The sequence below is a fragment of the Saimiri boliviensis genome, chromosome X (genome assembly GCF_048565385.1).
Source record: "Saimiri boliviensis isolate mSaiBol1 chromosome X, mSaiBol1.pri, whole genome shotgun sequence".
Lineage (NCBI taxonomy): Eukaryota > Metazoa > Chordata > Mammalia > Primates > Cebidae > Saimiri > Saimiri boliviensis.
In genome coordinates, this window is record NC_133470.1 from 71892311 (window position 1) to 71908017 (window position 15707).

Consider the following 15707-nt stretch of genomic DNA (forward strand, 5'->3'; position numbering starts at 1 on the left):
TCCCAGCTACTCAGGAGGCCGAGGCAGGAGAATCGCTTGAACCCGGGAGGTGGAGGTTGCAGTGAGCTGAGATTGCACCATTGCACTCTAGCCTGGGCAACAAGAGCAAAACAACTTTTCATATACAGAATATATATGTAAATATTTTTATATAAATATATGTATAATATAATATATATTAAATCTATATTATATTATAACATATATTACAATATATATAATATATGTTATTATATATATTATATATTATATATTAATTACATATGGTATAATTATATTATGTTTATTATATATTTTATGTTTAATATATATATATTGTAATATAATATATATTAAACATATAGCTACCGGTACCATTTACTGAGTTCTTTTATGGCCTAGGCTCAGTGGAATGCATGTTACATTTTCTTCTTCAATCCATATCAACCCTATTATCCCCAATTCTGAGGAAATTGACTCAGAAGATTTGGTTATCTCCCCAAGGCTTCATAAAAGTTGGTTGAGAGCCTGCATTCAGACCCAGATCTATGCGACTCACTTTCCAGGCTTTTTATTATTACTGTGTCCTGCCTCCTAACCACATTCTACTCATTCTCCATCCTCATATCTGTGAGGGCAGGCATTTTGTCCTTTTACCTCTCCCCTCTGCAGAATTCATTCTCCCATCATTTTAACTGCTGGCTTACTTCCTCGACAGTGTATATTATATAACTGGTTCTAATATTGTTTTAGATGGAATGTCTTTTATCTTTTAAATAGAGCAGAGAACTTTAGTTGAGGCTGTTCTAAGTCTCACACTGTGCTAAGGGCTTTACATATGCATTATCTCACTTAATCATCAGTATAACCCTGTGATGTATGTATCCTTGGTCCCCATTTCACCAATAAACTGTAAGTTAGATTAACTAAGTTCCCCAAGTATAGTAAATGAGGAATGGGGGTGGGGGGTCCAAGGCTCATCCCATAGATAGAAGCATTTAATTTAAAGAGCCCAATCACTATTAGGCCTATGCTGGCTATAAATTGTACCTAGAGAGCCTATCTTCTTACCTGACAAGCAGATCAAGTCACATCACAGAACTATGTCAAGCCTAATACAAATTAGATGTAGGTATGTTGCTGCTTTTCGTCTACCTTATAATAGAAATGAGAGCTAGTATTTAGTGAATTATTTCTGTGGTGTCTGGCATGGTTCTAAGGAACACTCATATTAACCCAATCCTTAAACAATCCAGTGAGGTAGGATATAGTCTTATACTCATTTTTCAAGTAAAGAAACAGATTAAGAGAGGTTAAGTAACTTGACACAGGTCACACAGCTAAAAGTCCAGACAAAACGAGGAAAACCTAGTTATTTTGTTTTCTTCTGAAATGCAGAAGAGATGAAATAATTTTTTTGTTTACTTTACAAAATCAAACAATTTGCATAATTTATTGTGAGAACGGATGCACTTTGTTTTTTGCTTTCTTAGAGCAAGAGGCAAGTAATAGGTTTCTGGTTGATGCCTTTGAGTAAAGTTAGAAAAATGCACTTTCATAGTCTGGAATTGGTTAACAAGTTTCTTTTGCATTTTGATTTTGGCTCATGAATGCTTACATGAGTGTAAGACTATTTAGATATTTGTTTTTTGTTATTTTTAAATAATATTCGGTTTGAACACAATGCAAATGTGTTTTTTTTTTTTTTTTTTGAGACGGAGTTTCACTCTTGTTACCCAGGCTGGAGTGCAATGGCGCGATCTCGGCTCACTGCAACCTCCGCCTCCTGGGCTCAGGCAATTCTCCTGCCTCAGCCTCCTGAGTAGCTGGGATTACAGGCATGCACCACCATGCCCAGCTAATTTTTGTATTTTTAGTAGAGAAAGGGTTTCACCATGTTGACCAGGATGGTCTCGATCTCTTGACCTCGTGATCCACCTGCCTCGGCCTCCCAAGGTGCTGGGATTACAGGCGTGAGCCACAGCGCCCAGCCTTTTTTTTTTTTTTTTTTTTTTTTTGAGACGGAGTTTCACTCTTGTTACCCAGGCTGGAGTGCAATGGCGCGATCTCGGCTCACCGCAACCTCCGCCTCCTGGGCTCAGACAATTCTCCTGCCTCAGCCTCCTGAGTAGCCGGGATTACAGGCGCGCGCCACCACGCCCAGCTACTTTTTTGTATTTTTAGTAGAGACGGGGTTTCACCATGTTGACCAGGATGGTCTCCATCTCTTGACCTTATGATCCACCCGCCTCGGCCTCCCAAAGTGCTGGGATTACAGGCTTGAGCCACCGCGCCCGGCCGCAAATGTGTTTTTAAGGGAACATACACAAAATATATTTTTGCTTAAAGTTACTTGGTAGCACAATTTGTTCCATCTTGGAAACTCAGAATAAGACTGCCTCCACCAACCATTTAAAAATCCACTTGAACTGGTTCACCATCAGGGAAAACATACTTTTTAGACTATTTTTTAAAAAGCTTCAGTAGTCATTCTTTGCCACAGGCGGCAGTGTTATCCAGCTTAGGAACCAAACATGTAAGTAATATTGTAAGCTTGTTTATATTTCATAAAAGTATACATGTTATTTGAATTTGAAGTTTTATTTTATTCCAGATTTTATCAGAAAATTTCTAAAAGCTAATTTTAGTTTTAATATACTACTTTATTAAATATCTAGTTTAGGTAGTGAGTTTTGTAGGCCAAGACTTCCCAAATTCTATTTCTAAAACTTCAAAATGTATATACATTGTCTGCTCTACCAAAATGTTTTGAATTAATATAACATATGAAGCAACCCCTCAGACATCTAAAACTATGAATGCATTTACACATTTAAAGTCTAATGACTGTAATATATACAATCTCCTTTTCCTGTAGGTGCTAAATAAAATCTAGTATTCTGAATTCTGACACTTTTAGTAGCAGAACGTATCTGAATCATAAGACAATAAAGTATGTTACCTGCAGAAAATTTGTATGGGTGTGTAGCAACCTCAATTCTTGCTTCCCCAGAAGAAAGAATTAGACTGAGGGGCATAAGGTAGAAGAAGAAACCAAGGCAAGTTTTACGGCAGGAGTGAAAGTTTATTAAAAGCTTGAGAGGCCGGGTGTGATGTCTCAGGCCTGTAATCCCAGTACTTTGGGAGACCAAAGTGGGTGGACAACTTGAGGTCAGGAGTTTGAGACCAGCCTGGCCAAGATGGTGAAACTCTGTCTGTATTAAAAATACAAAACATTAGCCAGGCCTTGTGGTGGGTTCCTGTAATCCTAGCTACTTGTAAGGCTGAGGCAAGAGAATTGCTTAAACGTGGGAGGCAGAGATTGCAGTGAGCTATCACAATCACGCCACTGCACTCTAGCCTCGGTAACAGAGTGAGAGTGTCTCAAAAAAGAAAAAAAAAAAAGCTTTAGAACAGGAAGTAAAGTACACTTGGAAGAGGGCCAAGCAGGCGACTTGAGAGCTGAAGCGCAGGGTTTGATCTTTCTGTAACTGCTTCCTTTTTCCTTCTGACAGAGTGGGGGTGGGTGTGATGGTTCTGTGAGTCTCGGACTCTTCCTAGCGGTCAGGACAGGAAGGCTCAATGGCTTAGTGAAAATGGTATCTAGCCAGGTCCAAGGAAGACAGGGGCAGAATTATGCCTCTGTTGTGTCCCACTGATGCGTAGTCTAGGGTTTCTCTGTAGAAGGGTGACTCTTGAATATTGAGAGGACGGTATCCCTCACTGTGGATCATTTGGAGCTTGATGGCCTGAAGACAAGAGGAGACAAATTAGGTTATTATTTAGAAGACTGGCAAAACAAAATAATAGGCTGAAGACAGGTCAAAAAAATCCTGAGGCTACCGACATGCTGTAGTCATGAGTTACATGCATTAGGTTGCTAGCTGATTTCAGTATGTGCTCAGAATTAGACTAGTGGTCCACATTTTTGCATTATCCATCCCCTTTGTTTCTTTTGAGCTGCAGGCAGAGATCACTAGTTGGTTCGCAGGAATAAGCAGGATTAGTCTAAATTGCAGCCAAAAACTCAAAAACAACTGATGAGTCTAGAATCTAATAACAGGAGTGCAATATTTATTTAAACTTTTTTTTTTCCATCTCCAGTCCTCATTTGTATTAAAAACAAATCATGATAAGACTGGTTTGTTTGGAAAATAAGCTTTAGTCTTATTATACTTGACTTGATTATTTGCATAAAGCACAGCAAGAATAATTGTTTGCCATATAAGCTCCTTTTTAAAATTGGCTTTGATGGAACTTTGTGCCATAAGCAATCTCAGATAAGACTTTTTAAAACCTTAATTAAGCCCAGCCATAGGTGGGTGCCATCAAATACCTGTATGAGTTGAGTAAATTACTCTCCTCTTGAGGTCCCAAGATAACTTGGGGTCCCTGGGCCTGTCAGAAAGTGACTTTCTTTACTGACCACTGGTTAGTAACAATAAACAAGGACTATGTAAACAAGATATGGGGCCAGTTTTACCAAGGGATTTTTATTGACTGTGTAAGTAAAATTTGATTCCTTAAAAGAAAGCATGCTTTTTCAGTAGAAGATTTGGTAAAATAATTAGTGGCTCCAATTGTGTCCTATTACAAAAGGAAACAGATTCTTATTGGACTTATAAAAATAACTGTATTGTTACAAGTTAAGAATATTCACAAATGGCTTCCAAGTTCTTGAGAAATCAGAGAGATATTAATATGCTCCAAATTTTATTTATAGGAATATAATGTACGCAATTGTTAAAAGCTCAAAATAGCTCAAAAGCAGTGTTTTCTTGACTCTCAAGGCATTAATACCATTTTAAGAAAAAAGTCATTAAAGGATTATTTCAGTCTTCTATTAATTCGTGCATGCAGTCTTGTTCTGCTTGATATTCATGAACATTTTAGATCTCCATGAGAGTTCTGAAAGTGTTTTCCTCTTTTCTAATGTCACAATCTCCAAAGTTATCAGAAACCTGCATTTGAGAGCACCTGTTAAAGTTCTATAGCTTATTATAAAACCACATTTTAAAGAGAAATAAAACAAGACAACAATTGTCTGTGGATAACAAAAAGTCTTAGGACAGCAAAAGTCAAAGACAAAATTGAAAAGAAATGGGTTACTCTGTGGCACACAATAACGTAACATATACCAAGTTGTATCAGAATTACAGGAGTTTTTCATAACTTTGAAACACATACCAATAACACATTTATATAAATATAGTCTAAAGAAAGCCATATTTTACCTTTACATTAGTGTACTAGTTAGTGTACTACTGATGTCAAACCCACTACTTAATAAAATCTTATAGATAAATCTATACAATCTTAATCAGTTTGACCATAAGGTAGGATTCTTGTAAAACTTTTATAACCCTTTACAATTTTCTGTTAAAGAGCAGAACAGTGCTCTAAGAAATTCATGTTGTGCTTTTGTTCCCATGTTCAATTTACAGATGAAGTGAATAATACCTCTTTAATTTTAGCCAATATGTTTGCATGCAGAGTTTCTTATACAAGATTAGTCTTTCAGAAACCATCCACAATTTTGTCAAATCTTTAGCTTTATCCTATCTAGAGAAAAAACAGTCCTTTAACTCTTTAGGCGAAAAGAAATCCACATTCCCATGCCTTCTTATGATCTTTTACCAAGAGCACCATCCTACATTCCTTACACAACTTGCCTGTAAAACTGTTTTTCCAGTAGTTGCAAATGCATGTTACACTGTTAACTCTTAGAAAATTTTACTTATGGTGAAAAATCTGGTAAGTAAGCAATTCTAATTATGTCCTAGGTGTGGAGCCTAGGACACCAGACAGAAGTGCGAATAAGGTTTGACTCCTTCCAGCATAGCTAGGGAACATGGCTAACTTTATATGTCCCCGGGCCTTAACTAGAATTTAATGACTTTAAAGCAGGAAAGTTGTACAGTTATCAAGAATCATAGTAGATGACTGACTAGAAGCTGTGATGTTTGGAGGCTCCCATCGAAAAAAAAAACAATAAGCATGTGAATCCTTCACCTACAATCAAGGTATCCAGGTTCTCTCATCAAAATTGACTAGAAGGCTGGTGTGACCCACAGAGAGATGGAAGAGCAGTGTGGTGTGGTGGCCCAACTAAGAGTCACACGAGGAGGGGGAACCCCCTCCCACCAGCCAAGGGAGGTGGTGAGTGAGTGTGCTACCCGGCCAGGGAAACTGTGCTTTTTCCATGAAACGGTGCAACCCATGGATCAGAAGATCCCACTTGCAAACCCACACCACAGAGGCCTAGCATTCCAGTCCCAGAAGGTGCAGATTCTTGCAGCCTCTCAGCAGGAATCTGCTTAAGCCTACTGAACTCCCTGGGTTGGGGTGGCCAGCACTGTCTGTAGCTGCATGCTGTCTAAGCTGTGTGAACTCCTTGGGGGTGGGACAGCGGCCAGCACTGGAACTCAGAACTGCCTAATATGCTAAAGTCCCTGGATGGGGGAAGGGCGGTCCCCATTTCTGTAGCTCCAGGCTGTGCTTTTCCACTACTGCAGCCAGGGAGGCCAGATGGCTTGGTCTCCAGGCTTGTCCACAGAGCAACACACCAGTAGTGGCAGTCTGTAGACAGCATGACTCTTCAGACCTAACCTCAACCTGTCATTCTTGAGTGGGAAGGGCTTCCCTCTAGGATCCACAGTAACTCCAGCCAGAGGCTCAGGGGCAGCATTCAGATCACTCTGGGCCTAACCCACTAGGGGGAAGGGTGGCCGCCAACTCTGTGGACCAGCAGACTTAGCCTCTCCTCCTGGTGGGTCTGAGGAATCCAGGCAACCTAGATGTATGGGTTTCCTCCCAGCGAAATGCACCCTCTCCATCAAGGGAAAATGTGCTTTGTAAAATGAGTCCTGCTCCCCATGCCACCCAACTGAGTGAGACCCTCCAACAGGGGTTGTCAGACCCTCTATACGGGAGCAATCGTACTGGCGTGAGGTTGGTGCCCCTTGCGGTCAGTGGTCCCAGAAGAAGGAGCAGGCACTTATCTTTGCTGCTCTCCAGCCTCCTTGAATGACATCTCCAGGCAAAGGAAAAAAATCAGATGAATAGGGCCTGAAGTGAACCCACAGCAAACCACAACAGCCCTGTGGAAGAGGGACCAGACTACTGAAAGATAAACTAGCAGAAAGTGACAACAAGAGCATCATCATCAACAACAACAACAACAACAACAACAACAACAAAAAGGCCCCCAGAAAAACCCCATCCAAGGGTCAGCAGCCTCAGAGACCAAAACTAGACAAACTCATGAATATGAGAAAGAATCAATAAGAAAATGATGAAAACCCAAAAGGCCAGAGTGCCTCTTCTCCTCCAAATGATCTCAATGTCTCTCTATCAAGGGGCAGAACTGGATGGAGGATCAGATGGATGAATTGACAGAAGTAGGATTCAGAAGATGAGTGATAAACTACGATGAGCTAAAAGCATGTTCTAAGCCAATGCAGAGAAGCTAAGAACCTTGAGAAAACATTAGAGGAATTGCTAACTAGAGTAACCAGTTTAGAGAGGAAAATAAACAACCTGATCTAACTGAAAAACACAGCATAAGAACTTTGTGAAATTCAACAGCCAAATCGACCAAGCAGAAGAAAGGATATCGGAGCTGGTTTTTTGAAAAAAAATTAACAAAATAGATACATCACTAGCTAGACTAGTAAAGAAGAAGAGAGAGAAGAATCAAATAGATACCATGAAAAATGATAAAGGGCATATCACCACTGACCCCACAGAAGTACAAACCACCATCAGAGAATACTATAAACATCTCTATGCAAATAAACTACAAATTTAGAAGAAATGAATAAATTCCTGGATGCATACACCATCCCAAGACTAAACCAGAAAGTCAAATCCCTGAATAGACCAATAACAAACTCTGAAATTAAGGCAGTAATTAATAGCCTACCAGCCACAAAAGAAGCCCAGGACCAGACTGCTTTACAGCTGAATTCTACCAGAAATACAAAGAGGACCTGGTAGCTTTCCTTCGGAAACTATTCCAAACTGAAAAAAGGAGACTCCTCCCTAACTCATTCTATGAAGCCAGCATCATGCTGATGCCAAAACCTGGCAGAGACACAACATAAAAAGAAAATTTCAGGCCAATAACTCTGATGAACATCAGTGTAAAAATCCTCAATAAAATACTGGCAAACTGAATCCAGAAACACATAAAAAAAACTAATCCACCATGATCAAGTCGGTTTCATCCCAGGGATGCAAGACTGGTTCAACATATGTAAATCAGTAAACATAGTCCTTCTCATAAACAGAAACAAAGAAAAAAAACACATGATTTTCTCAATAGATGCAGAAAAGGCGTTTGATGAAATTCAACATCCCTTCGTGTTAAAAACTCTCAATAAACTAGATATTGATGGAACATATCTCAAAATAATAAGAGCTATTTATGACAAACCCAAGGCCAATATCATTGAATGGGCAAAAAATGGAAGCATTCCCTTTGAATATCAGCAGAAGACAAGGATGTCCTCTCTCACCACTTCTATTAAGCATATTATTGGAAGTTCTGGCCAGGGCTATCAGGCAAAAGAAAGAAATAAAGAGTATTCCAATAGGAAGAAAGGAAGTCAAGTTGTCTTGCAGGTGACATGATTTTATATTTAGAAAACCTCATCATCTCAGCCCAAAAACTTCTCGAATTTATAAGCAATTTCAGCAAAGTCTCAGGATACAAAATCAATGTGAAACATCACAAGCATTCCTTTACAGCAACAATAGGCAAGCAGAGAGTCAAATCATGAATGAACTCCCATTCACAACTGCTACAAAGAGAATAAAATACCTAGGAATACAGCTACCAAGGGATGTGAAAGACCACTTCAAGTTGGACTACAAACCACTGCTCAAGGTAATCATAGAGGACACAAACAAATGGAAAAACATCCCATCCTCATGGATAGGAAGAATCAATAAATTAAAATGGCCATACTCCCCAAAGTAATTTATAGACTCAGTGCTATTCCCATCAAACTATCATTGACATTCTTCACAGAATTAGAAAAAACTATTCTAAATGTCATATGGAATCAAAGAAGACCCCACATAGCCAATACAATCCTAAGCAAAAAGAACAAAGCCGGAGACATCACACTGCCTGACTTCAAACTATACTAAAAGGCTGCAGTAACCAAAATTGCGTGATGCTGGTACTACCACAGCCATATAGACCAAAGGAGCAGAACAGAGACCTCAGAAATATTACCACACATCTGCAACCGTCTGATCTTTGACAAACCTGACAAAAACAAACAATGGGGAATGGATCTGCTATGTAGTAAATGGTGCTGGCAAAACTAGCTAGCCATATACAGAAAAGTGAAACTGGACCCTTTCGTGATACGTTATACAAAAATTAACTCAAGATGGATTAAAGACTTAAATGTAAAATCCCAGACTATAAAAACCCTAGAAGAAAACCTTGGCAATACCAACCGAGGCATAGGTACAGGCAAAGACTTCATGATGAAAACGCCAAAAGCAATTGCAACAAAAGCAAAAATTGACAAATGGGATCTAATTAAATGAAAGAGCTTCTTCACAGCAAAAGAAACTAATATCAGTGTGAATAGGCAACCTACAGAATGGGAAAATATTTTTGCAATCTACCCATCTAATATCTAGAATTTACAAATAACTTAAACCTATTTACAATAAAAAACCAGACAATACCATCAAAAAGCATATGAACAGACACTTTTCAAAAGAAGACATTTATGCAACCAACAAGCATATGAAAAAGAGGTCAACATCACTGATCATCAGAGAAGTGCGGAAATGAAATCCCACAATGAAATACCATCTTGTGCCAGTCAAAATGGCGATTATTAAAAAGTGAAGAAACAATTGATGCTGGCAAGGCTGTGGAGAAATAAGAAGGCTTTTATACTGTTGGTAAGAATGTAAATTAGATCAAACATTGTTGAAAACAGTATGGTGATTCCTCAAGCATCTGGAACCAGAAATACCCTTTTACCCAGCAATCCCATTACTGGGTATATACCCAAATTAATATAAATTTATTCTACTATAAGGACTCATGCACACATATGTTTATTTCAGTCCTATTTATAATAGCAAAGACATGGAGCCAACTCAACTGCCCATCAATGATATGTTGGATAAAGAAAGTGGTACACCTTGGAATTCCACACAGCCATAAAAAGAAGTGAAATCATGTCCTTTGCAGGGACATGGATGTAGCTGGAAGCCATAATACTCAGAAAACTAACACAAGAACAGGACACCAAACCCTGCATGTACTCAACTCATACATGGAAGTTGAACGTTGGGAACGCATGGCCACAGACAGGGGAGCAACACACACCAGGCCCTTCTGGTGGCTGGGGGATGAGGGAAAGGAACTTAGAGGACAGGTCAATAGGTGCAGCAAACCACTATGCCATATGTATACCTATATAAAAAACTTGCCCCTGCATCCGTTTTTTGAAGAAATAAAGAAAAAATATTAAAAAGGAATCATAGTAATGGTTTATGACCTTAAAGCATTTAGTAGACCTAATGCCCTTTAAAATTGTATAGTATTTCTTTTTGTTTGCTTATTTTTTGTTGTTAATTTCTTCTCCGTATTCCTTCTTTTTTCTTATTATACTTTAAGTTCTGGAATACATGTGCAGATCATGCAGGATTGTTACATAGGTATACACGTGTCTGGGTGGTTTGCTGCATCCATCCCCCCACCATCTACATTAGGTATTTCTCCTAGTGCTATCCCTCCCCAATCCCTCCACCCCCTGGTAAACCTCCCCTAGCTCCCCTACTCCTCAACAGGCCCCAGTGTGTGATGTTCCCCTCCCTGTGTCCATGTGTTCTCATCGTTCAACACCCACTTATGAGTGAGAACATGAGATATTTGGTTTTCTATTCTTGTGTTAGTTTGCTGAGAATGATGGTTTCCAGCTTCATCCATGTCCTTACAAAGAACGTGAACTCATCCTTTTTTATGGCTGCATAGTATTCCATGATGTATATGTGCCACATTTTCTTTATCCAGTCTATCATTGATGGGCATTTGGGTTGGTTCCAAGTCTTTGCTATTGCAAACAGTGCCTCAATGAACATACGTGTGCATATATCTTTATAATAGAATGATTTACAATCCTTTGAGTATATACCCAGTAATGGGATTGCTGGGTCAAATGGTATATCTAATTCTAGATCTTAAACAACCAGTCAGTCGACTTTGGCACAAGAATTTACCATTCTAGTTTTTTTTTTATACAAAATACCTTTTCTTTATAAGCTTCCTTACCGAAGATTTATCTTTACTTTTATAACCTTTGAATTAGACAAGTCATTCTCCTTCTGTTAGAAAATTAAGCAAACGTTTGTTCTACACATTGTTGTGTGAGTCCTGTGAAGAGAGATCAGATAAAGATGTTTTCTACATACTGTACAAGCTATACTCCCTCAGCAGATTGCTCAGTTAGATTTTTGCTAAGGCTTGTGTGAATAAGTGAGGGCTTCCTGAACGCACGAGGTAAGACTACACAGGTTCAAGTTGTTGGTTAAGAATTTAGGTAGCTTTCCTGGGAGAGACAGCCAGAGCGAAAGAGGAATTCAAAGGTTGGGAAATACTAATTAGGTACCCATCTTGGAAAGTTTATTTTTGCCAAAAGGGGTGCGATTCTTTTCTTTTAGAGGAAGGAGGTGTCATTTGTCCCCATTACCCGACAGGATTTGGAGAGTTGCTCAGAGAAGACTAGCACAAAGTAGGCAGCTCTTAAATCCAAAAGGAAAATTTATAATTTTACTTCCTGCCTCTAGAGTTTCCTTTGGCTTTGTGCTTTGGATAATGATATCTGATTTGTGAGCTAGCCATAACAAAGAGCCCCTTCAGCTCAAGGCCATCAGGGATTGGTATTCTGTTCCATGGGCCCATCAGCCCTCAGGGCAGTCCTATTTCCAGTGATGGAGCTTGTGGCAGGGAGGACTAGCCAGGCAGCGCTTTTTCCCATTCATCCCATTGGGGCAATTTCCCTTCCAGTGGCCTGGCTTCTTGCACCAATGGCAGTTACCTAAAGGGGTATTCTGAGGGCAACCTGGAAAGGGCTGGAGAGCTCATAAAGCAGCCAATAGTTAAGCCTGCCTCTGGTCCCTGCATTTTTCCTTTTTATTAGGCCTGTCCTGCTTATTCTGCTCTTGGTTATAAAAGACTGAAGAGGCTAGTCTGAGGACCTCCTGCAGTGGAGCACTGGATTCCAAAGCTGACTTTCATGGTTTCTTCCAAGTTCATTTTCATTTTTTATGCCAAACAGTACTACAAAGGAAAACTAGGTTTTTGTTTACTTGTTTAAGGTTTGGGGGAATCAAACTTTTCCCAGTTTTGGGAGGTGCATCCAAGGAGCATGTCTTGTGGTATGGAGAGGTGTTTATCCATCTACAAAGAGAGAACAGAAGGAGAAAATAAAGGAAAAAGGAAAAAGAAGGTGTACCTTTTTACTTTTCTATTATCCTAAATAGGGTATCCTCAATTCGTCTTTAGGGTTCTGGAATGAACCAGTCTCATCATGTATCCTTAATTTTGGTCCTATTTTTTCATGATTACCCAGTTGAGAACAGAGGGGATATTAGAGTGGACAGTGGGCACCCTCTTCACCCTTGGGGCTCTGGAATAACCAGTCTTATCGTGTATCCTCAAACTTTCATCTCTATTCTGATGGTAACCTGTTAGCCTGGGACCAATCTTCATCTCTGTTCTAAGGGTCTCTTGTGCCTGTGGTATTGGGTCAGCCTATATATATCCTTGTCTCCATAACCTTATGGTGAGTCTTGCTCAGAGCATTCCAGCAAGAAAATAATTACCTGTTGTCTCAGATTCCCATTTCGTATGATCTTTAAGGAGATGAAAAGCCTGTTTTTTAAGTAACTGTCACAAAGGGGCTAGACTTTCCTCTCTTTGAATATAACCTTGAAAGTCTTGATGCATGTTGAGAAGGGCCTGGAAGTGATTAGAGAAATGGAGGCTACAGGAGGAAGTGGGAGGCAGAGAGCGGAATTTTCATGGAAAGCCTTCATATGCTAGAAAAACAGCAGCCCCTGGATTGCAGAGGGTAAAGTTTATTTGCTCTCTTGTCATAATTGAGGGAACTCTTCAAGACTTGGGGATTGAGGCTAACTCCAAAAAAGCAAGTAGGTGAGTGCCTCAAAGGGCAACAGAGTGAGGCCCTATGCAGGCAGACAAACTGCTTTACAAGCCACTGAAAAGCTTAGCCCTGGGGCATAACAGGAATGAAAAGTGTATAGTAAGTCAGAAGGAGCCAGGAGAGCTGGGGTTCTAATTAGTGTCTGTTCTGGCAATGTACCAGGACAGAAGGTTTGGAGGTCATCTGAGCTGATAGGTTAAAAACAAGTGTAAATCTCAGCGGATTTCCACAGAGGAGCCCATGTCTTTGCTGCCAAGGAAACGTGGCAAGAGCTATGGGTGCAGAAATAACAGGGAGTGTGTGTTTAAGAAGTCACATGGCATGTGAAGTGTAACTAGAGAAGAGGCAGACTTGCCCTCAAGGTGGACAGTCTGGCAGGTGCACAAGGCCATTTCAAAACACACAGAGAGAACAGGAAAATTGGCATTGGGAGTTCTTTGGAAAGAGCCGATTTTAGTTAAATAAGCTGAAGAAACCCCAGACATTGCACCGTTTTAGGCTTTAGCTCTACCACTCTCCTGTGCAGGAAAGCCATTAATGTTTCAGTTCTAATCAGTGTGAACCCCAGAGTCCTTCCCACCACCCCTGAAAGCCAGCCATCACGGTGAGCTGAGAGAGTAGCCAGTGGGAGAAGAGAACCATTTGTGGCTGAGAGAAATCATTCTAGGGGTTGGTTAGTAATCAGGAGAGTGAAAAGGGTAAAGAAAACTACATACGGGGCTTGAACGCTTCTACCCAAAGATTGAAAAGTGTAGAGGTTAAATGTCTCTGGCCAAATAAAGTGAAGTGTAGCGGTGTCTTACCACTGGGAAATGTATCCAAGTCACATGGCACCAAGTATGTTAGCAGCAGATTATATTCCAGTCACATGGCACCAGAGTATGTTACTGGTGGTGAATCCATATGGGTCTGCAGAACAAAGAATTTGATTGAGAGGCAGCAGGCAAAAGGAGAGACTGAGGCAAGTTTTAGAGCAGGAGTGATAGTTTATTAAAAAGTTTTAGAGCAGGAACAAAAGGCATTAAAGTACACTTGGAAGAGGGCCAAGCGGGCAACTTGAGAGATCAAGTACATGATTTGACCTTTGACATGGGGTTTTATATGTTGGCATACTTCTGGGGTTCTTGTGTCCTTTCTCCCCTGACTTACCTCTGAGGCCACGTGCAGTGGCCTGCTAGCACTTGGGAGGGGTCACATGTGCAATGGAATCCTACGCATGCTCACTTGAGGCATTTCTTCCCTTACCAGCCAAATGTTACTTGAAGGTCGTATTCCAGTTATACTCCACCATTTTGCCTCATAATGTGCATGCCTGAGCCCGCTCACCCAACTTCTGACAGTCAGGAGAGACAGTATTTCAGAGAAACAATTAACAACCAACTGACCATCATCTGATGGTCACCTGACATTCCTGGTGGGCTGGGGGTCTCCACTGCCCTGCTCATGTCTGCCTACCTACCTACTCCAACAGTAGGTAGTCTCTAAAACAATAATTGGTCACAGCCAACACCAAGGAAAGACAGTCTCCCAATAGATAGAAAAACCTGAAACTGGTGATCAGCAGCTTCCCAGTAAGATCTCAGGAGTTGCGCATATGGGCTCAAGCATGTGCACTAAGAGGCAAAACAGTGGAGTCTAACTGGTGTATGATCTTCCAGGAACATTTGGTTGGTAAGGAAAGAACGCCTCACGTGAGCATGGGTGTAACTCTAGTAAACATACAGCACGTGCTCCCTTCCCAGCCGCTAGCAGGCCACTGTACATGTGGACAGCCCAGCCGAAGGGAAGAATCGGGAGAAGGGACACAAGATCCCAGAAGCATGCCAACATATAAAACCCTAAGTCAAAGGTCAACCCATGTGCTTGATCTTTCAAGTTGCCTATTTGGCCCTCTTTCAGGTATACTTTACTTTCTTTCAATCTCGCTCTAAAGCTTTATAATAAACTTTCACTCCTGTTGTAAAACTTGCCTCAGTCTCTCTTTCTGCCTTATTTCCCTCAGTCAAATGATTTCTTCTGAGGAGGCAAGAATTGAGGTTGCTGCAGGTGCATGTGGATTTGCCACTGGTAACGACTCCAGCTTGGTTTCATCTAAATAAATACTTACGATTAAAAAAAGACATTTGTATAATTTTCATCTACAGCAAGCAGAGTTTAAATTTGTGAGAATCTCTGTATACTTCAGAGCCAGTATTGTTTTTCCTCTCCCTTTTAAGTTCATAGGCTTTTTGGGTACCTCAGTAAGATTCCAATAGGAAGGTAGGTAGAGAAAAGGAAAGGTTAGAGGAAGGAGACCTTAAATCAAGGAGCCAGACCGGAACAGAGCTGACAAATGGGATAGGCTCTGAAATAAAAACTTGAAGTGCTTTGGAGACATTCATCCATAAGCAATACTTATTTTTTAAAGTAATATTTACCATATTGTATTTTATTAAAAAAATGCATGTTCATTGTAAAAAATATCTATGACAGGTAGACAGAAAATCACCTCTAGAGTTTGTTGTAATTGGAAAAATGCATAAT